Source organism: Neodiprion virginianus, chromosome 4 (genome assembly GCF_021901495.1).
Source record: "Neodiprion virginianus isolate iyNeoVirg1 chromosome 4, iyNeoVirg1.1, whole genome shotgun sequence".
Lineage (NCBI taxonomy): Eukaryota > Metazoa > Arthropoda > Insecta > Hymenoptera > Diprionidae > Neodiprion > Neodiprion virginianus.
In genome coordinates this window covers 2,179,934-2,205,876 of record NC_060880.1, presented here as the reverse complement: position 1 = coordinate 2,205,876, position 25,943 = coordinate 2,179,934, and the positions used below count along the sequence as shown (strand labels likewise).

General features: G+C 39.9%; 1 protein-coding gene across 3 annotated transcripts in view; it reads right to left on the bottom strand.

Annotated features, from left to right (window-relative positions):
* LOC124303802 (TOX high mobility group box family member 3-like) overlaps positions 1–25,943 on the bottom strand; it is a 141,096-nt gene that overhangs the window by 53,734 nt on the left and 61,419 nt on the right. Inside the window, exon 1 of one of the 3 annotated variants that reach the window (XM_046761478.1) lies at positions 1,938–2,564. The exons of the other annotated variants lie outside the window; for them this stretch is intronic. The gene's annotated coding sequence lies outside the window, so the exon portion shown is untranslated. Of the gene's footprint in view, positions 1–1,937; positions 2,565–25,943 lie in introns of those variants that run through there. 3 annotated transcript variants of the gene reach the window in all.

The following is a 25,943-nucleotide window of genomic DNA, read 5'->3' as shown; positions in this document are numbered from 1 at the left end:
TTAGCAACTTCAACCTCGTGCAAGACGAGACTGTTGCTTCTTCCGTTCTAGTCTTTTTGTCTTCTTAGAATTTACATATTGCATTGATTTAGAATAGAAATAGAAAGAAGAAACTTATCCACACGTATCCTCCTTCCACTCTTTGCAGAGAATTTATATGGCTTGCGCAACAACAACATGAATAATTGCCTCGTGTAGACAAGAACCGTTACTATAACTTATCTTATATGTATACGACGTCGACGACGACGAAACTCTACAACAGCCTTACGATTGAACAACGCTTGTGAAAATTACCTGCCAATTAATTGTTAGCATTCCCAACTTCACGCACAACTCACCGTTCGTGTCGCGCAAAATAAGGGTAATGATCATCGTCACGTTGCGTGCAACGATGAAAAAATAAATAAACCGCACGTATTACATTTTGTGTGGAAACGTGGGGCGAGATCAATTTAAATTTGTCGAAAGAATTACGAACGTTATGCGCCGCGTGTAACTTGATCTCAACTCGAGAAGTCAGAGTTGTATTTTACACGTGTATATGTAATAAATACATCCATGCATACGTGCATATTCCCTCCGAAAACAACAAGCATTCGTTTAACCCAAATTAGCCTTCTTGCTGCCGTTTATCGCTCGTTCGCGTTTCTATTTCTATCGATTAACGACCCTGAGAATTATATTATATACGTATTTCATTATCCGACGTACATACCGTGCATTCGTGTCGCGTGCCGACGGGAATTTTAAAGCCGTCGCAAAACCGAAAACTTCTCTAATCGAGTCTTAAAACATTTCCTGCAGCTCTAGACGACTTTCATACTATTAAAAACAATAACGAGGTTGAAGTTGGCAACGTTGTCGCAACGAAACGTTAAGAAAAAAAAAGTCACTATTTATTTATTTTTACTATGATTTAAAAAAAAAATAGGATTCCAAAATACCAGTATATTTATTGTTATTACGGTTGAATAAATTTCAGTTAGAAAATTGCGAAACAACCCGGTTTTTCCTCGGCACGAATCGTTGTTGTTGCGATAACGTAGATGATTTCGACATGATTAAAAAAAACTACCAGACTGACTTTTCTCCGAGCTTATTCTTACTCTTAGAAAACGCTCTGAAGGAATATTCTCATAATTTAAATTAGGTACGTATTTTCAATGAAGGTTAACGAAACGTGAAGAATAGCAAGAGGAGGGCATGGGAGGAAAAGCCGGGTGTGAACGAACCAACGAAGTAAGTAAGAATGTAAGAAAGGTAGAAAGGAAGGAAAGAAGGAAGAAAAGAACAGATGTCTTCAACTTTACCTGCCGGCGGTCCGTCGGCGTTGAGTTTAGGGGAGAGATCTATTAGATAGGTAGGAACGGAAAACCGGTTTCAAAGAGAAAGAGAAAGAGAGTATTATAGGTATACGGCCGATTGTGTTTCGGGGTTAGCAAACAGAGCCCAAAGGAAAAAAAAAAAAAGAAAAAATCACCACCAAAAGAAAAATGAAAACCCTAGGGAGTATTTATTCCTTAGCTGACGATGAGATCGAATAAAAACTTCCCGTCAAACGTTTGGAGGGTGGGGGGGATGCACCCAGAAAACGTTAATGAATTAAATTATCTTCGTTGTTTAACGTACTTCAGTGTGTTCGAAATGAAAGTTAAAACGAGCACACGCGGCGTGCAGAACAGTTCTCGTGGCGTTGCGACGGCCAAGTTTCGCCGCTCGAATCGTCCGTGCGATGGCGCCACCGGTATGAAAAGCGTGGCGTGTTGGCAGATCTGAGGGGGCAGATTTAAGGCCTAGACGACGCACCGGAACCGACGCACAACAGCTCATATGTTGCATGTCGCATGCGTACGTAAATATGCATGTTACAGGTAAGTCGGTAAGCGAATATAATATACAAGCAAGAGAAATAAGCATGGCGGGTTTTTACTCACCGGCAAAGCGAGGCAAGTTAACGGAAAGAAATCCAGTTTCACAGGATCATGTTAAACGCACGGTCTCACTGTTGGGTAGTAGGTTAGAAAAGAAGCTTATCCTCGTCGCAGCGGCTCTAGTTCCACAATTCTCACGTGACACACTGTCTCACTAGTTTCTTCTTTCTTTTTTTTTTCCCCCCCTCTTCAATCTTCACACTGTTACAGTAGTTGCGTGGAAGAAGAAACGGTATAAAAATAAAAATAGAAATAAAAAAAAATAAATAAAAAATAACCAACAAACTAAAAACCGCTTCTAGATACTTCTCGAACAACAACAACAACAACAACAAAACCAACGAAAACTTTTTCCCGCGTAATAATATTACAATCGTTTCGATATGTGAATGAGTAAAAAAAAAAAAAAAAACGAACGAACTAAAAACTACAACAACAACGGCAACGTGGTGTAATAATTATCGCGTCGTCGTCACGTTGCTGGGTCTTCGCGTCGTGTTCGCTCGCATCTACTGCCGTTTTCTCTCCAAGCCAATGCGAGAGACAATACTTTTCGGGCTAGGTTAGTAAAATCGTCGGCGCGCGCACGCGTTACTCTCACTCGTCTCGTGGCCGACACCGGAATGACTGAAGGTAGCGCTGGAAGGAGAGGCCCGCGGGGTGGGAGAAACCTCGGCGAGAGGTGGTGGTGGTCGTAGGGAGAGGTAGGACCGAGGTGGTGGGGGACGAAAGGGGTTTCGACGGCGGCGGGGGGAAGGAAGAGGAGAAGATGTTTTATGAGATTTTTGTTCCTCTTTTATTTTTATTTAATTTTTTTCTTTTTCTTCTTCTTCTTTAAAAATGATAACATTAAATATACCGTGTTTATTTATCCCCTCCCCAAGCCCGCCCTTCTCATCCCGAGATTACCGTTTATTTTAGAAATACTTGAGTTTTGTGTAAATAACGGCTACATCTGTTGCCCCAGATAACGAAACTCTGCAGGGTACTGCGCAGAGTTTGAGATGTAATAATAAGTTGTTCGATGGTTTATTATACCGGTGCAGACGTTCTTCGTTATAATACCTGCATGCGGCGTGTGTATCATACAACGTGACTTGTGTGTTGTCTGTCATGGTGTCGCTGGTTTTTTTTAACCATGGCGTATAACTGCGGTCTTATGGTATTTTCGGGTTCACAATCGGTTCAACTTACTACGCGTGATACTTGCGCTACGTTTCACGATCCCGATATGTTACGTACATTTATACGAAGGATCTCTCGTCATCTCGAAGCCGAAAATATGACCCGAGAATGCATCACGAATTGGAATTTACGCGTTTAGCTTCTAGGTATTTGCATGCATAAGTACGTATATTCTTGGAGTTGCGTGTGACTCGCATTTTTTTAAAATTTATATCCTGTTCCGTGATTTCATGCCTTTATTACACGTCGTTAATAAAACCCAGTAAATGTAAAATAATTTTGTACATACGCAGGTGTAAAAAAATATGTATGTATGTATGTACATTGTGCGCATGTGTGTGTATGTATACACAACACACCGTTCTGGCAACAATTTATGCAGCGAAACGTGTTAATGATACCTAAAGTGTAACGATGCTTAAAAAACCAAACTTTTAGACGGAGGTGGTGCAAAAATAACTACTTTTGCGGTTTAAAATTATCTCGTAGAAGATATATATATAGCGTTGCGTAGACATGCGTGTATGTATGTACGATATGTACAATATACCCGTGCGTTAAAAGTCACACCACGTTTCTAAAGCCACGAGTAAATATACACGTACGCGTGTATATGTATGGAAATACGAGTTCTATGGAAACGTTGCGAAAATCAAGCGACGACGAAAGCTGCACAGGATGTCCGAATTCGCAAATTCCAATAGCTGTGGATGGTCGTATAATGAACCTATAAACAAATGTTGAAGATTTTCCATCGAGCGATAAATTATACCATACATACAACGCCAAAACACTGCGGTGTCATGCACATGGGGCATTCCACGTCAAATCAGCAGCCCATGTACCTCACCCCTTTTGATTCTGATCATTTTTTAGTAAGACGTTCTTACCAGCCCAAAATGATGTCGGGAATTGTTTCAGATTTTCTTCACCCACTGGTGAATTTTATACAAATTCGCAAGACCAATTGCGACAGCGAAATTTTTTGAAAAATCGTATGGTGCTTGAAAATCACATTTCAAATCACAGAATATGTGTGAATTTTTTCAGATCTAAAAAATTCAGATTTCGCGTTTCCATTATACCTTATGACTATTTTACGCGTGCCTACAACTTTCTAGTTCAGGTAGGTCGCGGTAATCCCATCATGCTTATAAGCAACGTACCTACAACTTAGTAAGATTCGCGAAAGATCTACATATATATATATATATATATATATATATATATGTCGGGGTGAAGCCTCGGAAAGGCGGAGAGGATGTAGGATTTCCATTTCGTGGATTGCTCATTGTAAAAAGCGCGATGATCCCAACACGTCCGGTCAATTCTCTTGCTTTTCCGTGACTGTCGATTTCATTCAAGCGTTGTTATAAACAAACCATTTGTTTGTTCTATATTCAAAGCATGTTGAATAACGCTTGACGCCTGATACGGCGGACTCATTCAAAGTTCAAGTTTCCAATTCACTTGATGATGCATCCTCTTTATTCTTCTCCGACAATATATATATATATATATATATATATATATATATATATAATACAACACATGCAGCGTAACAGAATTGTAAAATAGCCGTGGATAAAAATATAGAAAGATGATAAAATCAAAGTTCCATAACATCGAATTTTTAAAGAAGCGAAAATTTAATTTATACTGTTTAAAAATGTTGAAAGTCAAAGTATGGGGCAGTAAAAGCGTAAAAAGGTCACACAACGTAGAATGCCAAATTCTAGAATCGTCAGAATTCTTCTCAATAACATAGAATCTTGTACAGATTATCGATTTTCCGTTCTACGTTTTGACTCCTTTCTATATTTTGTCGTTCGATGATTTTCAATTTTCCACACTTTGATGTACCGTGTTTTTAAATTCTACGAATAAGATTTTTCCGCGTCTATGAAAATTCGTTCCATCAATCATTCGTAAGCCCAGTTTTTTACCCTTAGCCATAGAAAATCTGCCGCACGGTAAAATCGATTAATTAATTTTATTCGAACGTAGAATATACAATGTGTAAGATAAATATAACGACCGAACTGATTACAAAACACGTAAATTGTAACCTCACATTTAAGCGCATGGGTATACAACGTATAAAAACTGTTTCGTTTTATCACCGCGAGCTTAATTAAGATCGAGACCTCGAGTGCTGCGGCTAATTAAGATTATTTATACACCATTTCCTTACGCGTGTAACACACACATACGCACACGCGATGAGGTGTATTTCTTTTTGTTTTTTCAACGTCTGTTGATCTTAATTTACCGCCTAGCTGTGTATAAATATTATTATAGACGCGGTGAAATAAAAAAATTAGAAAAATGAATACGAAGGACTGATAACGAATGGAGGAACGATTTTTCGAGTCTTCGAGTCTCGAAACAGCCGACACCAACGACCAACTTACCAGGCTTCTGCAGCGGCAATTAACGTCATACTCGGGGGCATCGGACCCGCGTTTACAACCCTTAAGAATGCGCCCTTTCTATGCCATTTAGGTACGCGTATACAACCCTCGGACGGGTAAAAGGACCGACACATGCGGTGCCGGAAAACGGAGAACAAAGAACGGGAATTTTCTTGTTCCGAAATGCAGCGGTCGAAAAGTTTTCAAGGATACTTAATACCGAGAAGTTTGTTCCGAAGCACGATTATATGGGTGCTGGTTATAAAGATCCCGCTGCTCTACGTGGAGGGCAAGGTGGTCAAATTTTTCTTTCACACCTACAATTCAAGTTCAAGCGTAGAATGTCTGCGTTTCTCTGCAAACATTCGCGTTGTATCCTAAATTCGTTTTAACGGAAAGCTGCTGTCAGCGCGGCTCTGAAACTGACTGAAACTGAAACTGTCGTGAGTACCTAATACGTATTATTTTCTCAAATTAACGAATCCTTCAGCGTGATTCAAAGAAGACGCAGGTCGGTATTATGATAAAAAGAGAGGGAAATTGAATACGGGCGAGGCTTCGCTCATTAAACGTTGAAATCGCAATTTATGCACGGACGGTGTGAAAATTATTAATTCAAAGCTCCGTAAAAAGCTCTAGAAAAGGGACAGTTCTGAGGAGAAAAGGGTTTTTGTGTACGTCTGTGTGTGTGTGTGTTATACGGGTATACATACAATATACATGTATAAGCAAAGTATAATAAACCCGGAATTATTGCTGGCTCGATGCTTAAGTACGACAAAAATTTGTACCTGCACTCACTAGCGAGCTGCTTGCGGTAAACGTACCCGTTAAAAATCTTTCGACAAGTATAACATCTTTACGGGTATCTGAACACCGGCTTAATGCGCGGCGAAAGGTTTGTACGTAGATGTAAAAAAAAAAAAAAAATGATATAATAAAAAGAAAACCGATTGAAATAATTTATTTCATTCGCCGCGACTGGCGTAATGTTTAATTATTTATAACAGAGGTAAGTAGAATAGACATTGAGATGTCGTTAACATAAATGTATGAATTTATGTTAATTGCATTACAAGATGAGAATCGCGTCGATGCTACAACGATAAGTGAGGACTTTGATTGAAACATGTCTGGCAATAAAACATAAATCTCTCGTTAGTTTCTGGCACGAATTGAAAATACACCCTCTGACGGAGAGAAGAACCGATGATTTGATTTTTTATTTCATTTCATTTTTAATACGGAGTACAGCCGACGTGAATGAAGACGAAGATAAGGATCGATGAGAAGCCAGATGCGGAGGAGGAGGAGGAGGAGGAGGAGGAGGAGGAAGAGGAGGAGGAAGAGGAGGAGGAGGAGGAGGAGGAGAAGAGCATCAAAGAGAAGCATCAACGACCTCCTCCGTAATATACTATACATCCAATTCAGAGTTACCAAGAGGGATGATGAATTACGTTAAACATCGTTATCGTGACAAATTGAGTTATTAGTGTTTGTTGAGCGATAAACTAAAGAACCCGCGAGATACGGGGAGTGACGAACAACGCGGCTTCCCCTCGTCCTTCCCCCCTTACCGTCGACCGACTCAACAACCAGCCAACTATAACGTCTTAGGAAAGTTCCTGTTGCTCCGACATGACGCAATACTTGGAGCGTTAAAAACACCGTAAAACTGAACGTAATGCCTATGAAATATGCTCCTGCAATCGAGTCGGAGTCTAGCGGGCCATGCGTGTAAATCCATCGACACCAAATTCCTCGTGTACACACATAACGCCGTATTGACGCGAGTGCGTGTGTAATATATCGTGCGGCTTGTAGTTTTCTACGAACGTCGATCTCAGCATTCGACAATACGTTGTATACTATTATACTTTTTTTATTTTTAATTTCACTATTTTTCATCATCATCAACGATACGCGATAACGTCATTCGAACAAGTTTAACGTTCCCGGTCGATCCTTCCAACAACAAATTCCTCTTTCGATCGATCTCTGGCGTATGCGCGTCGTGTGTAAGTCAGGTATTTGTAGAGGAACATCGGCAGCTGCTTTCGTCACTCCGAACACCTACCTACCCATAAAGTACAGGTAGATACACGCGGAACATTTATTGCCTCTGGATGCGACGAGTGTTTTCGTCATAAGTCAGCCACGCCCAAGCTCTGTACGAATACGTTACGTTATACCTTGGAAGACGAAGGTCCTAACGAAAGTAAAAAGAGTGAAAGAAATTTTCACGCAAACGACAAAACTCGAGTATTTATCTTGGAAAATTGATCCACAGCCGTGAGTCGCCGTAAAGAGTTCTCCTCATTCTTCTCCTATGACGTTTCTTCAACACCGCAGCAATTCTCGTCAGACGGACGTTAATTTCCCTCGATTCCGTCTTCCGCGCATGCACGGTATACACCGTATACTTTTCACCTTGTTCACAGTGTATTCTTCGGTCTTTCGTTTGTTTACTTTATATCTCGTACTATATCCTTCCATGGTGCACGGGGCCTGCATCTAAGGCCGGTGTTGAAAAGGTGGAAAAAAAAGCGAGGCCTCAATAAAGAGTGGAAAACAGGTTCCAGGCTAAACAAACCAAACCTCGGCTCGTCGCCGGAGACGTTGACTGACGAACACGTCGCTCCGTGAGTTTAAGGTTCGTCCGGGTTATGGTCTCGGCATAACACCGAGATGTCTCCGTTGCTTCCTTCCTGCATCGGAGATGATGTTGTACTTAGTCGACCTAACGTTACTCCGGCAGCTTTATTGAATTATTTATTTTACATGCACGAATGAAATACGCATCTGCGGATCGGTGACTCTTTGACTTCGGTGCGGTGCAAGGAACTCGTCTTCGCACCGATGTATCCGCGGGGTCGTTAGACGAGAAAACCCGAGTTTTTAACCCTTTGTTGAACGCATTTTTGTAAGCCATTTTCTTTTTTTTTTTGAAAACAATATGGCGGCCCCTTTCGCTCCATATATATTTTCGAAAAGATATTCCGAACCTTTCGATTGTCTCCTGAAGGTTTTCGGAGTAGCTGATCACGAATCTGGATTGGTAAATATTTGTGAAGAGAGGTAATCCACGATAAAATGGAAACAAATTCAACGTGAGTAATTTTTTCTTCCAATGTATGCTGCAAAGGTTTATGTTTACCAAATAAACTGTTCGTCTCGTTGATATGTAATTGTTTATTTATATCCGAAATGATTATTTATCAATGTTACACATGTATTTTAAAGTCCCCTAAGAAGGTACGGAAAATAAACTCCACCCATAAACGACGTCACAAGGGACCTTTAAGCAACGCCATGGCCGTGGAATATCGCTGGTACATATACGTACGTACAACAAAGGTTTGATAGACTTCAACGTAGCCATGATTCCACCTCGAGATTGTAAGATAATTCGTAGGTCGTCTTGGTTTATTGCTACTTTCATGATTTACTCGATGCATCGTTTGATACTGTTTAGCTCTCCCCCTCTCTCTCTCTCTCTCTCTCTTGCACACTTTTTATCCGGCACGAATCCGTGATTCATTGGTCTAATCTTCGCCCGTAATCATTTTCATGTATGCCTAACAACTACGGAGAGGTGAATCGCACCTCTTTCAGAGTCGTAAATCTCGCCTCGGCGTTCAATTCATCAAAACTCCATTAAAAGGAATTAACATTCTGAAACCCAGACCATCTGCACCAGCCGAAAGATTTATTAAATCGAGTATAAAGGCTGCGTGAAGCTTGTAGTTCCAGAGACCCGAATATCGCCCGATGCATTTCGTAGCTGATGCTGTAATAACAGGTCTGCAAAAAAATATTTCATTTCAGCTGCACGGGATGTTTTTGGTCAATATTACGTTCTCGGGTAGATACGCTGAATCCAAAAATCACATCCATTTCCATTCCTCGCCCGCAGTATTTTTACAGTATACAAGATGTTTGCGTGAAAAACAGCTTAACAGTAATGAAAAAACCAGCATTTCGTTACAATGAATTTGACAATATTTCTTATAAAATTAGACAAACAATTTCTTCGTAAAATGTACTCAACATTCCGTGTTCATTCTTTTTGTCTGTATAAAACCATTTATCTTCTCTTTGATACACACATCCGAAGACGCTTCCGCTTTCCATTTTCTCTTTCCCTGTTTTTACTTATTCTCGAGTCTAACTCTAATACATATTAAATGAAAGTAAGAAATCACTTTTGCATAGGATTTTTAGAATCAAGAACAGGATACCGGATATCGCGTTAAACGAGAGTTTCACTTTAAACAAAACTACAAACACGAGTTCAGGAAAAAACCCCGACGCGACGGAACTTTTTGAGTATTTTTTCCCGCCGTAAATGAGTGAAAATCGTTACGAAACGGTGTAAAAAAACCTGTGCAAGATTTTCGGTTGCAGACCTGTGTAATTAAAGTTTCGAGAGCGAATTTAATACAACAAGTATAATAAAGTCTGTACATTATAATATAAAAACTACATGTATAAAAAGTTTCAACTACCGGTTGTTAAAAGTTTAACCGTCACAAGCGAATGCACGTATAACAACGTAACTGTATATAACGTAACAAGGTCACGTGAAAGAATTTTTTAGAATTTAATACAGTTACTAGCATGATGGGAAATCGCCTTTTCGTTAAAAATACCCTGTAAAGCGTATGTATAATGAAAAGAGCATTGTAATAATTAAAATGTCGGAGATTGATAACCTGAGCGACCGCGTTTCTCTCCGTCGGTTGAATTTACTGCCGTTGTCAGTCGTCTGTGACAATGACGCATGGACGAGACTCGGTCTCGTCGAAGAAGCGTACTCACAGATTTAAAGAGTGAAAGAGAGAGAGGTTGAGTTTTCGTTCGGCATTATTTCAATGCTCCGCATGGAGATGTTGCAGGGAATTCCCACGTTGGAAACAGTGCACCAGTCCGACCACCTCCTCGAGTGCCCTGAAGTCGGTCCAAGTATACCGTATATATAAGTATGCTGTTTCCATCCACCCTGTACATACATATATACACAATAATGTCACGTTATGCATATGCAGGACACGTTCAACGATCCAAATGTATCCACGATCGGAACCCTCTTCGTTTCTCGGAGAGTGAACATTTTTTCAGTTTTGTCCGATGCTTCCGATCGAGCGCCAAGCGAGTTGGTTCCTCTTATTTTTCAACACCTTATTTTACTCCGACACTTTGCGCACTGACACGACGCGACTATTAATATCATCGGTCGTACGTTATGCTTTCACCTGTTGTTTCATACATACGTGTTCGAAGTTCGAAGTAAGATAGGAGAGAAGAAAGTCGGTAAGCTGTTCAATTTGAAACCAAGTGACTTGAATTGTGGAACGAATGGTTGCAGGTTTAATAATACAACTTATATCGACACGCGACATTACGCCAAGTCGTTTCCAAACTCGAATATCACGGCGCAGTCATTAAGGTATTCAGGTATTACGACATCATTACTTTGTAATCACGTCTCTAACCGTGAGAGATATAACTCTGTAACTACACTCGGCATTATTTCAATGCTTCCGAATATATTTTTCCGTAATGTGGCTAGATTGGATTTCTTTATTCTTTCGTTTCACGTGTACGACATGTAATTATTGTCCTTGTTGTTATTATTACAAACGGGTTAACAAAGTCGAGAAAGTTGACAGTTGTAGCTTGAACTGTAAAGTGGATAATAATAATAATAATAATAATAATAACAACAACTTTGCTCGTATTTTCGGAAGCTTCGAACGTACAAGTTGCATGTTGCAAGTTTCCCAGGCTCGAACTGAGTCGAAAAAAGAGGGAGATGTATTGAGATAAAGAGGGAAAATAAAATAAAGAAAGAAACCTGTCGTGCAAATCTTCCGTGCAGCAATTCCCGGTCCGCGTTTGTGTACGAACAAGAACGTTGAAAGGTACCCCTTGTTAGCTTATCGATTGAAGCTTTTTTTTCCGCGTGCCCGCGATACCGGCCTATACATTTTTTATGCATACCTAAGGTATACTTGTGTAAGTACAGGGAGAGGTCGGTGGGGAGGCGGGGAGGGAAAGAGGTAGGGATTCTACAACTCGGTAACTGCACACGTGGCGGTAATGAACACACACTGTAAAATGACACCGCAAAATGGCGTCTGACGCAATATATCCCAAAGTTTGTCGCGGCTGACAATCGATTCCGAAAACGTGCTCAGAAACAAGGGTATAATCAGTGTAAGTAAGCTGTAGGTACGTAAATACTGTAGGGTGGTATGATTTTTTTAACTTCTTTTTTCTAAGTGCCACTCGAAAAAATTGTTACAAATACTGAGAAAAAAAAAAACAAAGAAAAAAAAAAATTAACAAAAATGAAACACCCTGGTAAATACAGTTAAATTTGAACGCACGGAGAAAACTGGAATGAGCCTCGTACGTACACTCGAAGTAAGCAAGAGTATACGTGTGATTACGGCCATGGTAACGCCGCCTCGCGGAGTGGGCTGAAATATCCAATTATGAAAGTCGTGGCTATGGAAAAAGAAAGAGAAGTTATATAGAAATGCGTCTTACGCAAGCGGGAAGTAAAAATGTGAAACCGTTTATTTGAATTTCTACACTCCGGAGGTCTAATGCCCAGTTTCCTGCAGCGCGTGGCGGAAGCGGGGAAGGAGCTCCAATTCCTTAAAAAGCTGCGTGCGTGAACAAGAATTGGTGTGTAATCGATTTCTAGGTATATTTGTTTCACATATTTTAGTGATAACGTACTAAGAGACCTGGAAATAAAATTACTGTAGTATAAAAGTGAAATTGAAAGGAATAGGAGATAACATAAACAGTATATCAAGTTTGAAGTATAATTTGTTAGTGCATTCGCAACTAAGCGCGTAGTGATATGCTTGTTTATGGAAAATCAACCATATTGTTTGAGTTGTGCAACAGGCTTATGGTTATTATACTCCGAATTGAATTGATCGAGAGGTAATTTGTTATCTTTGAATAATAATTACGTTACATCGAGAATAATTTTATACCAATAACTATGTTCGATCCAGAGATTTCCCAATGATCGATGTTATTATACAACGTATTGTTACAATACCTTCATAGAATCATATTGAGCTATGAGGTATGTAGGTATGCTGCTACATTCGAAGAAGTTGCATCATTTCACAGTGGAATGTTGGAATATAGTCTATACTATAACAGCTCTGAAGTCATCGCGTGAATTAATATTGCTGCTGCTGCTGCTGCTGTAGAGGATATTTCTCAACGCTAGAACCCACCGGAATACATATAACAGACTAAAAACATACACGGCCACGTACACATACACACCAAAAGGCAAACAATTAAACCTTTCACCTAGGATCGATAAATCTCAAGCATTCGTAAACCTGCCACGGAATAATTGTACGATAATTCCCGAGACTGTAACTCTCAAAAATTGCACTTCGTGGTACAAAAGGAGAAGAAACGCTGAACGGGGTCGCTAAAGGTACAATACCCGACAGAAATTAAAAATGAAACCAAATCGAGTATCGGATAATGCAAGTGCGCCAGTTATTGAAACGTTTAGACCCAATGATTAACCTTTTTCTGGTTGTACCTGCTTGATATTTAGTTCCAAAATTACCAAAAAACTATATTTCTAGCGCCTAACGCTCTACAGCAATTGGTTCTAGGCATCTGGAAGTTCACAATTTTGGGTCAATAATTGGATCTAAGCGTGCCGATAACTAGCGGTACGCTTACATACCTAAACTACTCGTGTATCCATTCGATGTTCCGCATAAATATCGAGACGCGACGTGTGTAAGCTACGTATAAGCTACGGAAGGTAAGGTAACCGGAGGAGAAGGTGGCGTGCACCTGTTGTTGAGTCTACGCCTCGCCCACCTCCGAAGCTAGCCGTTGGCCTACCTGTTCCAAGCCAAGCTCTTCCTCTCGACGTTGATCGCGAGTGTAAGACGCGTCCTAACGGACCCGAGCCGAGGCCGTTGATTAGGACAGCTGGTGTGCTCTCGGCGTGGGTCGCGAGTCTGGAAGTCTGGAAGTCTGGAAGTCTGGAAGCTGTTGCATAGGTGTGCACGCCGCGCGTCTGACACGATAACGAGCAGCTAAAAAATCATCATTTGCCAGCAGAAGCAAAATACCGCACCGTGAGTAAAAGCTTTGAATGCTTAAGGAAGTTACCTGTTGTTTTCTATGAAGTAAACCGTTTATGGTGAAGAATTTTTTTTTCACGGCTTCTTAACAAATCATTTGGAACAAGTTCGGATCCATGCGGTTTAACTACAAAGTCCCTTACATGGCGGGAACGAAAAGTCCCTTTGAGTCAGAGTGTCACTTTTGTCGAATAACGAGCCGGACGGTTAATTTTCCAACTACAGAATTATCACGTTTCGAGTTTACAGATTCGAACTTTGCAAAACGAAATATGTTCTCAACGAAAAAATGCCAATTTTTGAGTTGTGACGTTATCGAAGCCAACGCGCTATATTAGAGGAAACAACCCCGAGTTTGACGTTTTCCTGAATCAGTACGGCAATTAAACGAAACACGATTCCCCGGATACATGGATGGAAATGCAGACTAACGAATCGTTCGACACAAAGGAGTGGTACTCTTAAAATTCATCAACGAAGACGACGACGACGAGTTTACTTGTACGAGGGACTGTTGACCTCGCGCCAATTGAGTGGTAGGAGGAGGCGGGCACGCACACACCTAACTTTGCGCCTCGTGTTATATGTGGCCCATTTTAATTTTAATTAAAGTCAAAAGTTGTCACCCTCCCCGCGGTCTGGAATTGTTGATGCGAATTCAAACCGTATAATAACCCTAACCTAACCCAGTGTACGTATAAAGCTATTCCAGAGTCGCGGATGATGTTCCTTACTTCCTTACTTCCTTACTTCCTTTCTACCTTCGTTTCTTGCACTCGGACGTGACGTCGACTTGAACCACTTATATATATATATAAGTGTATATATTACTTCGCAATTTGAATTCGCTCATTTCTTTGGGTATAATTAAAGAGGAGTCGGCACCTAAATTCATGCATATTCTGATTCACTGAAATGTATTCCACCCGGTACGAAGACGAGAGGGAGAGAGAGAGAGTTTTCGCACATTCTTTACTCGCAAATTAAGCACCCCTCCCCCTCCCTCCCAACAAAGTTTAAATAATTTTAGAACGAGCGTATACCAGGTTCATGTACTTGAGGAATTCTAATTGGCGTATTACACGACTTTTGTTCGAGTACGAGCAATGAATTGCTGGTTTTTCTTATTTCGAGAACATCTCGCGTGTTCCTCGAAAGACTCGAGTTATATTATAGATACCGCGGAGCATTCGCAGCTGTACGATATCTACGCTAGCTGCTGGCCATGGTCCAGAAGGGATGAGGCGCGCCGGTGGAATTAACAAAGTTCTTCGCTGAGAGTTGCCAGAGGATTTCATCGGGTGAGACGTGCCCGTCAATAACGATCGAAGCAACGTATATATATCCGTGCATTCATATACCAGGTAAGATGTAGAGAAACGGAGAGATAATAATGAAAGAAGGACACGGGCGTTAGGTTATACTCGGACTTCCAACAATAGTATGTAGAAAAATTGATTAAAACAGGTATCGTTAAGAAAAGTGTTTGAATATTTTTGAAATTACGAAAGACGAGGTACGCTTTTCGGTAATTGCAACGCAAAATCAGTTTGTGAGGTTTATTTTACTTTTTTAATTAAATAAGGCTTTGAAATCGATTTATTCTTGCGCAAGCATTAAATTTTCGCAACGGTTGCGAGAAAATATATTAACAGCGATCGTAATGAGAAGGAATGGTAACGGATACTAGATACTAGACTTTCCGGTAACAGCTAGAAAACTAAGTTTCATTTTCGACTTGGAACTATATTTATCGATTGTGGTAAAAAATTAAAATAGTTAAGGACTGAGCGGTAACCGGAAATGAAAATTTCTCTCATTGTCAGTGTAGTAGTGTATATACTGTATACAATATAAAATAACGAACAATGCCTCAGAGATGACGAACTCTTTCGAATGAAATTCCTTCCATCCTTCCTTCTCTGTTTCACTACGAACCAGCGTCTAGTTTCCTTATCAAAATGGCCGCCAAGCCGCCGTCAGAAACGTCAAGTTTTTGATAGAATCCATTTGGACTCGCGGTATTTTTTAAACTTGCGTGGCGGAGATGAGGAAAGGTGAGGAGAGGAGAGGAGAGGTGAGGGTAAGTATTGATTCAAGAAATTTGTTAGTCTCGTTTGCACAGCTGATAACGTCCGCACGGCTTATCGGTGAAAATAAGTCCGTACTGCAGAGAGATAAGAGAGAGGCTAGAAAAATATCTTAAGCTTTTCCGCCCCCATCTTTACCTTCTTTTTTATTGCCTCGGTAGAATGAGAAGGAAGAAAAAGGACCAAGGGTGCGGAGTGAAAGGTCACGAAAATTCTCTACCATCTCTCTTTCCTTTTTCCGCTTTTCTCTTCCTCTCACCCACTCATTCACTCTCGCTCACTCCCTCTCTCTCTCTCTCTCTCTATCTCCATCTATCTTTCGTCCCCTTACGGAGCACCTTTTACAGAGCCTTAAGTAGACCGAACGGAAAATCATTTCTGAGTAAACCTGACTCAATAAGCGAAATTCAATTTGCGAAGGAACGAACGAACGAACGAACGAAGGGGAGCCTCTGGGAAAGGAATATGGCGAAAGTTGCGAGAGAGAAGAGAGAGAGAGAGAGAGGGAGGGAGGGAGGGAGAGAGAGAGAGAGAATTCACCGTTCTGTGTACACCTCTGCAAGAGTACCCGAATGGAATCATGAAATCTGTCAATCCGCTTTGCCAGGGATTGAAGAAATTCGTGCGCAAATGGAACCTGTCGCTTTGTATCGCCGCGCACTCTAAGAATTACATCGGGCAACGGTACGATAATAACAAAATAAACAATGAAATGTTAATAGTAATAACAACAACAACGAGACATCGAAAATGTGAAATAACATCGAAATTAAATATATATGAAATGAGAGAAAACAAAACCAAATTGAATTGCATCGTATATGTTATAGGTATACATTTTCTGCACCTATACGTGCAATACTAATAATTTATCGATTATTTTTAATGCATGAAGATAAAAATTGTAATCGAATATAAAAAGTGAACGACAGCTCTTATAATGAAGCAAAGTAAAGTCGTTAAGATTGATTTTCTCAGAGTATTTATGACAATTATTATTGATGAGTTGGAAATGAAAGTGAATGTTGGATGTGTGGTTTAAACATACGTATAAATTTATCGCTGCTTGTATAAGCCTGTGTATCAATGTATACACATGCGCGTGTATTAAATATACTATACACACACACACATGTATATATATATATATATATATATATATAGACAGCTACCGGTGAAAGCCTGCGCGTGGATTATTTGACGGGCAGTCTAAAGCCTCGATAATTGATGAAATTTAAACTCGACCGAGCCAATTCCGTGCCGAGTTAGCGTGTTCCATGAAGTTATTTATGTAACCGCACTTCGTAATCGTTCGCATAGTTACACAAACACGGCTATAAATCGAGTATAATATTGTACTTCATTCACATATATATATATATATATAATCGTACAATATTTCAGTCAATATGTTATATTATTATGTATATTATATTTATTATACAACCATACAATATTGATGAAAGAAATCACGCTTCAGAGAATTGTCTGTAAATATGTTGGGCGCACAACCGTAGCTCATACTTACAATTAGATATGTATACAATATGTACACGTCAAAGGTTAGAGCCGTGCAGGTATTATTAATTAATCTTCTTTTGTCGAGGTTTCGATTTAATAAATAATATCCATCTCCGATCTATCTGCTTCGGTTATTATCCCAAAATAACACGAGACACACACGACGTTACGACATGCATAAATAATCGAAATTTTATAACGAGCGTTTCTCTCCCTCGGTTAATTTCCATGCAATAATTATATACATAAACTCGGGTGTAACACGCCCAACGCAATTATTCGATGTACATGCCATACACGCGGCAGGCGGCACGTGCCCGGTGTCAAAATCACACGAATGCACGGCACGCGCCCGTTCGCCGTGGTGGGTAGGGATCGAGATTGGAGAGGAGAGCGAGAAGAAGAAGAATAAGAAGAGAAGAAAAGTAAATAAATAATTTCACTCTGTAATGTGTGATACGACAGGGTGCGTGATACTTCATCGATACGCGTAAGTCTACGCGTAGCTTACAACGTAACGCGCGTATTTAAATAACAACAAGTACACGCGTGGCGTATTATTAATCGTGGAGCATTTCGGTACGGTATAATATTCTACGCAAGAAGCTAATCCCTGTGGTGGTAGTTAACTTTTACCATTTGACCTATGCGATAATACGTTTTATAAAACACGGTCATTACGCTCCTCCGACGTTACAATGGTTACTAATGCTACTATGTACCGAGCAGCCCTGACTCCACATGCGGACTTGTTAACCTCACGTAGAGAGACAGACGCACGGCACGCAACTGCTTCGTTCGTCACTGATCGTGAGTGTAAAAATGCGTGTAACTTGTGCACACGGTAGGTGGGTGTGTGTGTACAAACGAATCGTGTGGGAGAGCGAGAGAGGAAGACGAGAGGCGAGGAAAGGAGATGAGAAAAGGGGAGAGTGGAAAGACCTTGTACCATTGGTTTTTGTTCGGTAACCGAGGAGAAGAGAAGAGAAGAGCTGAGATAAGGAGAAAGAGAAAGACTGTGAGATGCGGTAGGGATAATGCCCTGTGGCCACAATAGCGTAATAACCAGTTTAAAAGGACGAGTCACGACCAGCTTTCATCTCGGAGCATCGTCGGTAATTCACCCTGGCAGGCGACAGGCAGGCAACACGGCGTGCGTTATGCCTCCTATACTTGGTGACGAGACCAGACGAGACAAGACGGGTCTTACGTAGTAGTTGGAAGGAATTCACGTCGACGTAATCTGATCCCATTTATCGACGACGAGCGCTGCCATTATCTACCTTATTTATACACCGAGAGCCAATGCTTTTCTCTCGCATTTGTATAATACGTGGTATCATGTATATTTTCTTTCGACGGGTTCGGAAAAAATCGGACGGCTTCGTGCGGGTCCGGAAACGCTCGGAACGGATCAAGGAGAAACCCAACAGGTTCGGGTGGGTCCGAAAACGGTCGGGATAGGTCGGAAAAAAGAATCGACCGGGTTCGGGAGCGTCCGGAAACGGTCGGAACAGGTCGGAAAACAGTCGGAAATGTTCGGGTGGGTCCGGAAACGGTCAGAATGGGTCGGAATACCATACAGGTATCACTGATACCCGGGGCAAAGAAAATTTGCTGACCACAAGAACCCCGATTCGATAAATCGGATTTCGACAAACCGTTTACAGGTTGAGATTCTTATACATAATATAGATTGCGATGCTGTATAAGTCGTGGTTGAATAATTGTTATACCTAAATCTAATTAAATATTTGTTTGATTAGTCAAGTTTTACGACGATCAGCGTGGGTGTGTGGAGTAATTCTGGAATGATCGATCGGAAGGCTAGTCTGACAACCAGCCCCGAGGCAGCACGACGATATATTAATTTGATGAACTAGCTGCATATAGCTTCACGTAGATACATAACCATAGACCTATACATACATGTACAATATTGATTGCAATGAATTTTGTACGTGCATGAAGGTTATTTATAGTATAACTCAATTACGCGTCATGATTTTCATTCGAAAAACTCTGTTGCCAGTCTGACGATATCGATAAATAATTACACCAATTTGTAAATGAATCGGAACGTATAATAATATTACACGTACACGCGAAGGGTAATTTAAATGTGGCAATATATGAAATGGCTCCGCTACATCACGTATCTGGTCGTTCGTTATTTAAAGTATTTAAACTTGGCATGTACGATATAACGTGCACACACATGTGTTGCATGTTGTAGCATAGGTGTGTGAGGGACAAAAATTTATGTACAATTATCAACATACGTGACGTAACTCTGGGTATAATAATTTAGGAATTAATTGCTGTCACTTGGAGTAATATAGGCTGCCCCTTACAAGAGAGTAAGTAACTAAATAAATAAGTAAGTAAGTAAGTAAGTAAGTAAGTAGCTAAGTAATAGTCAGTGCAGCCTGTGCCTAATGTTACCCACTCAACCTAATTCTCGGAGGTGAGCACGAGCTGCACACCGACGTTTATTACTCAACGTATCTTGTACAATATCTGATTACCGGCTCCGGGCGATTGGCAAGTAGGATAATAGAATGAGGAAACTGAAATCCGCCCAGTCCCCTCGACGTTGCGTAGGACCATTACAATGGACCAAGAATCGAGATTTTCAATTAGATAAATTACAGAAAACGACGATGCTGAAAAATTATCGGACGGATGCAGAAATCCTCTCGTCTAGTCGAATCGCGAACGCATCTCGAACACGTAAGTGGCGGTAAGAGAAAGCTAAAGCAAAGAGAAGAAACTCGGCGCGCGCGTATTTGCTTGGAATTCGGCTATAATCGACGAAATGATTCGCCGGCTCGCCGACAGGTGGCGGCACCCGTCCGAAATCTCTCGCGGTAGATGTACGTTCGGCATTATCGAGGCTCTGATCTCTACAGGAAGAATTCCTGCGCTATTTCAGATACAAATCGAGCGCAGCTGCAACATTCGGTACTCGGTGCTCGTTGAAGTTAATCGGTGATGTCACGGGCACGCGTGACCGGCGTGACCGGCGTGAGCGATTCTACGCGAGGATATAGAGATAGTCGTGTGTGTGTGCGTGCCTATACGAGTACCTTATATACACGTGTGTGTATGTATACACACATACATATATACATATATACTCGGTGCAATCATCCATTACGGCAGTGTCATGTGTCAATTATTTGATATTCAGGTCGTCGTTTGCAGTTTCGCCTTGCTCGATAGATTTATATGCATAGTATACCTACACGTATTGCCGGTGACAACCTATGACACTTGCTCGCGGGAGAGCATTTGCGGCTCCGGATAGGTAGGCATTATAAATTTCGCAACTTCCCAACGGATCCCGTTGTAAGATGCGGGGGCCGCAAATTGTCTCACCAATTATGCCGCAACTTGAGCATTCGGTAGGTACGACGACGACTACCACTCACGATCAATTAAACAACTTGTAACGTCGTTCAACGCCCGTCGAAAATTTCCGAGATTACCAATCGTCCGATCACTTTGTTATACAATAATATATAATTAATTCTCAACGTGTATATTTATATATGTGTATATATATATATATATTTGACGAGTCACAGTGATTAAGCATCGTCAGTGAAAACGTCAATTAGCCGATGACGACTTCAACGAGTGGTAGAAAGGAGTTCAATTATCTTGTTACTTTCATCATGCAATACGATGTTTTGGACTGGCATTACGGTCGATTACCTGGGATTCTTTGATTCTTGGAAAATTATGATCACGTTAGGATATGATTAAGGATCTCAATACATGCTTGTGTATATTTACATGCATGTATGTAATATATATTAAATTATGTGACCCGAAGAAAGTGGGATAAGATTTTGGAACGGGGACCGTTTTTAAAACAAAGCGAGAGTTTGAAACGAGTGTCTCTTCCTCCTTCTTCTTCTTCCTCTTCTTCCCATTCCGGACCAACAAAAGATATATACCTATACCCATAAGAAAACGACAGCTTTCACAAAGACTGTGTTCTATACCGAATGCCAGCGATGCTCCGCAGCCTTGTGATTGTTTCTGTAATGACCTTAAATAATGAGAATGCAGAGAATTAAGAAAATAAATGAAAAATAAAAAAAAAAAAAAACAAAAAGAAAAAAAAAACAAAGTACAATGAAATAACTAAATAAATGTTTCAGGCAGCTGAATGAATCATTATTCGCTGACACGTTATATGCATGATTGTATGTATATGCGATTATACTTCAACACCCACGCCGCAATGTTATACATACGTCGGATGTAAAACGAACGATACACATACGTATAAATGATAATGGCGAGACGCGTGCAGCGCGCATGCCGGCATTAAAATATCCGCAACGTTTCAAACTTTCAATTATGTATATTACGCCAGGTAGAATTAATTCAACGGAGAAAGTGGCACCGTTTTACGTTACAGTCGTTTATATACCCACTACGACAGACGTACCTTACGTACTGCAAGCTATAGTGCAATGTATGTAATACACATAGCCCTGATGACCAATTACACTGCATAACAAACTGTACGCAAGAGTGTAAAGTAAAGAAAACAGAAAAAAATAGAAAAAAAAAAGAAATGCGTGAAATTGGACGTGACTTGAAAAGGAAAACTTAAAACGTGATATTCCACTACGCTAACAACAATAACTCGCTTAAATAACTAACCGCTTTACTTGTAACTACGTTATAACCATTACTTGCACGTACCATAATGCAGCGGAAATATTAAAAAAAAAAAAAAATCGTTCGAAGCGACTAAATCAGCGATCACGGGCCGCGAAATGAGAATTTAGTAGCTGTAATTATAAACCATATATTGTATACTCAGTTGACGTAAAGGAAAATTTCCTTCTTCTAAAAGACGTCAATTATTTAACAAACTGACGCTCGTACCATACATTGTATAGTTGGAGTGAGACTAAATTTCTCATCTTCTCTCGGTATTTTTTATGTTTTTTTTTTTCTTCTGTGTGTAACGAAAATAAGATTCAAATTCCCGGGTGAAAAGAGAGTCTTGCGATATAGCGCGGATGGCGGCGGAAGGCGGAGAGAAAAAGAATATGGAAGCGTTATTTTCCGGGAGCCCTTAAAACTTTAAAACCACTCAAAGTTCTGCCGAAACACTTACGAAACGGGGCGGACGAAATGCACGCAGCGAGAAACACCGCCTATATTTTTATCGCTCGAGTAAGAACAAGAAGCGGTCTACGAGGGGCGGGGAGGGGGAGGAAAAAAATTAGAAGGAAAGCTCGATTCGAAAAGTCGAAAATACAAATCGCGGCGCAAAAATTTTTCAACTCTTCGTGAAACGACGTGATTTTTCAATTTCTTGAATAAAATTGTTTACACGTACCTGTTTAATTAAAACTCAGGCGTATCAATGTCTGACCATAAATTATTATTATTATTGTTGTTATTATATATATGCGATTTGAAAAGTATAACAACACGATATTCTCATGGCGATGAGTAGTACCGATAATCATAACAAGCCTGAGAAACAGCGTGGATTGTACGAGCATATATATATATATATTGACAGGCATCCAGACTTTCCCTCATCCAAGTTTCCCCATGCATACGTACGTCATGTATAAACAAATACTTCTACACGCGAATGCAAAACGAAACTTTTACTATCGGTTTATAAAAAAAAATGGCGTTAGAACGAAAATTTCTAAAGTAATAAAAAACGATTTCGGATTCTTAGTATACGCGTGTAATTTATTATTCCTTCCTTTTCGTTTCTAATATACGTATATTTTGTTACACAATTCGAATGTGAAAGAAACAAAGAAAAAAAAAAAAACAACGATATTTCATCGAAAGCTTGATTCTGATTTTGAAAGTGCAGAAAAACAAGAATATTCATACTATACAGCAGCTTACAGTATAATTCACCGTATATAACAGACCGAATACGTTATACGCGTTACAGACTCGATAAGAGTACGATCGCTTACATATTCTACACATGTGCCTACGTATGCGTTACACTTATACACAAGCTCACAGATACACGAAGCCAAGTAAGTAATGACGCTTTTGTCATTTCACCGGCAATATACTTACCAGATTGAATTTTTCGTATGTTATTAGCACTGCTCGTAGATTATAACCGAGAGCTAGCCGGCCATTATTGCAACGATAGCAAGAAATTTATGACTCGTAAACCGAGCTCTACGTATATGTATACATGATACGCACACATATATATATATATATACGTACATGTATTCTCATTTCTCAACAGTTTCTTTGGTATCTTCAGAACTATAAGGTCCACATTTAAGTTTCCCAGAAATTAGATTAGATAGACAAAACTTCTCATATTATACACACACACGACATTTAACGTATGTACATATATATATGAAAACATAATCGAACAGAATTTCACGCGATGTATATAATAAATGCATGTATACATATATATATATATATATATATATATATTTTTATTAAGATCACCCCTCGCTTTTTCCCTTCTATATACATATATATACACACACACTTCATCTCTATAACATTTCGTAATACTCGAGGAACTTCTGGGAATGGAATTGAGACGTATGGGTGTTGTAAAGTTTAAGTCGCGAGCAGAAGCTTGGAGGGGATAAAAAGATGAGGAAGACGAGGGGGTGGGGGTGGGGAAGAGGAAGGTGAAGAGAGGAGGGTGAAGGGAGGAGATCGCGAATGAAACGAATCAATAGTTTCGAGCTCACGGACGTGTGCAAGAGAGGAACAAGTTATGTACAGACGTACATAGGTACGTTATGTAAGGTACATAGGACGGTATACGTTATACGTATAATAGATACTCACATGCTGAGAAAATCAAACTTGCCTTTTATACACATCCTCGGATTGAATCCCCGAGGAATCGTTTCGCTGTTAACGTTATACGTCGCTGCATAATCATTCGCAATTTAATTAAACCTAGTCGGTCAGGCCTGAGTACGGAATCGCATAACGGCCACACTGAGTGAAATTCACCCTGAAAGCGATATTTTGCTTGAAAAATAAGTTGGAAGAATCTAAAACGGAATATCTGGGCGTTGTTTAAGGATCGCCGAAAAATCTCTCTCAGTTTTCCTAACCAAAATTTATTGTTTAAATATCGTAAAACATCGACAAGTTTAAAGAAACTAGCGGAAATGTGGAAAAGAGGCCTTCGTTTCGCGCGAATAATGACGTCGCGAGGCGCATTTCCACGACTAAGGTAATCCAACGATGAGTTTGGTACACGTTTGGGTCGAAATTCACCCAGAATGAGCTTTACAATTAATACATACAAGTTTATAATGTACAGACTATAAGTACTCACGATTTATAGAATTTCGTTGACATGGGACATTTCATCGATCCAATTTGACCACTGTTTATTTACTTGAAAATTGTGTTTTTCTAGTTATTCACCTCTCTTCTTAAATAAATTAAAATGGGGCGATGTAAAAGCTCGCTCAACTTTGGCACGGAATATACGATACATACGCGTTACATACCTTATACGTCAGGGCATAAAACGTTTATAAGTTAATACATAATATCTGGAGTGAAGCCAGGTACAAGGTGGAGGGGTATTAAGGTATTACGTAATACCGACAGACATAAATATATGTATACGTACAATAATATGTGTATTAGGGTGGTCCTTATTTGGGGTGTTGACGAATTCCGATAAGTGCGCCCCCTAGACACGTTTGAAATGAATTAAAAAAAATGTGTGCAAAAACGGAGCGCTGTAGTCCAATTAGAAGACGTGCCTGTAAGCTCGTTTTGTTTTTCATTTGAATAACATGGGATTTTCAGACTACTTCAGTCATTATGTTTTTGAGTTGTCCCCATGAACGCAAAAAATTCTTTTTTTACATAAATCTGTTGTTCATGGATCTCGGAATATCGTAAAATCTTTCCCGATCCAGAAAAACAGACGGCGATCAAAACATTTTAATTTTAATTATTACTTTTTAAAAAAGTATAAAGTATAAACGATGTGTTTTTAAATACACTAATTGAAATACATATTTTTTCCCACATGTACAATTATTTTTTTTTACAAACTTATGACGTAAATAAGACTGCCTTTTAATTGGTGAAATACTGTCAAGCACCAAGCGGCTAAAAAGAGGTATTCTCACGTTGATCAATTTGCCGTCGTGTATAATATCAGGGGGATGCGGGGCGTAAAGGTTGTGATAACGACTTGTGGAAAAATATACGCGTAGTTGTACCCATGAACAACAGATTTATGTGAAAAAAGAATTTTTTGCGTTCATAGGGACAACTCAAAAACATAATGACTGAAGTAGTCTAAAAATCCCATGTTATTCAAATGAAAAACAAAACGAGCTTACAGGCACGTCTTCTAATTGGACTGTAGCGCTCCGTTTTCGCACAGATTTTTTTTAATTTATTTCAAACGTGTCTAGGGGGCGCACTTATCGGAATTCGTCAACACCCCAAATAAGGACCACCCTAATGTGTATATGTATATATACATATACATACATATATATATATATGTGTAATGTCGTATAACTGTCTCTCTCTCTCTCTCTCTCTCTCTCGTTCCATATACATGTACCTACATGTATAACGTGTGCCATGGAGCGTGGGGTGAAATACGGC